This window comes from Benincasa hispida, chromosome 5, assembly GCF_009727055.1.
Source record: "Benincasa hispida cultivar B227 chromosome 5, ASM972705v1, whole genome shotgun sequence".
Taxonomy (NCBI): domain Eukaryota; kingdom Viridiplantae; phylum Streptophyta; class Magnoliopsida; order Cucurbitales; family Cucurbitaceae; genus Benincasa; species Benincasa hispida.
The window spans coordinates 17,094,811-17,095,953 of NC_052353.1; positions in this window are offsets into that span (position 1 = coordinate 17,094,811).

Below are 1,143 nucleotides of genomic sequence, written 5' to 3' on the forward strand. Positions count from 1 at the left end.
TGCTAAAGAATTAATGATGTTTAGCTAAAGAATGCTAGACGACATCTTCACCTGTGAGAGCAGAAGTGAAGATGCCATTCTGATCTGTCGAGAGAAGGTTAAAAGAATGCGTTAACTAAAGCAAGAAGTACTTCCAGAGATGGAAGCAATATTGCATTCATTACATTTGTCCCTATTTCATCACAGAGATGTGGGAACACGGCCGATCACCAAGAGGTGTACGTAAAGGGAAAAACAAAACCGTATTTATGCCTTTGACGCAATTAAGGAACTTGCGATGTTTGTACTAATTATCTTTTCTCTTTCTATTTCTGTTTCACACATAAGACTTGCCACCGCATAACACGATCGTTGTATATTCTTCACAGTCAATCTCAATCTCAGTATCTTGTATCATGAAACCTGTATCTTGTATCATTATAGCTTAGGTTTCTTTTATCGCACTTTACCTTTACCGCAATTTACTTTATTATCGCATTTTATCGCTTACCTTTACTTTATCGCATTTTCAATTACCTGTACACACAACCTTTTTATAAATTAAAAAACCCTTTGGTCGCATCTATCACAAACATAACGCAATAACCTCAAACAGTCCCTGTGTTCGAACTCGGATCACACCGAGAAAATTGCGGTGGAATTATACTTGGTTCCAATGCAAGGAAACTTGTGACAACGCATAGTATACTACAAGATCCTCATAAATAACGCATATCTAGAAGTAGTATCGCATACAGATAATAGAGTCATCATGTTAAAGACTAAAATTGCGTTACAAGTTTATGGACTTGAACCTTGCTTGCATCTATTGTATGACTTAAAATTTGCATAACAAGTTTATGGCGCTGTTGCAGGGGATTGGTTAACGGTTTATTGTTTGAGTATGTTTGTGGTGTTTTGCAGGACAGATCTCGTTGTACTAGCTGTTCAATGCGGAGAGCAGCTTGACAGTTTATGAGTACTGGTGCTGAACCAGAATCGAAAGCTGACCCTGAGATCGAGCGTACCTTTCGTGCACAGCCACGTCAGAATCGGATAAGGCGAAAGAAAGCAGCAAGTATGGCAAAGAATAACGATACAGTTCCCGTAGGAAATCAAGGAGTTGTACGGCCAACACAAGATCCTATGTTCCTAGTTGCTAAT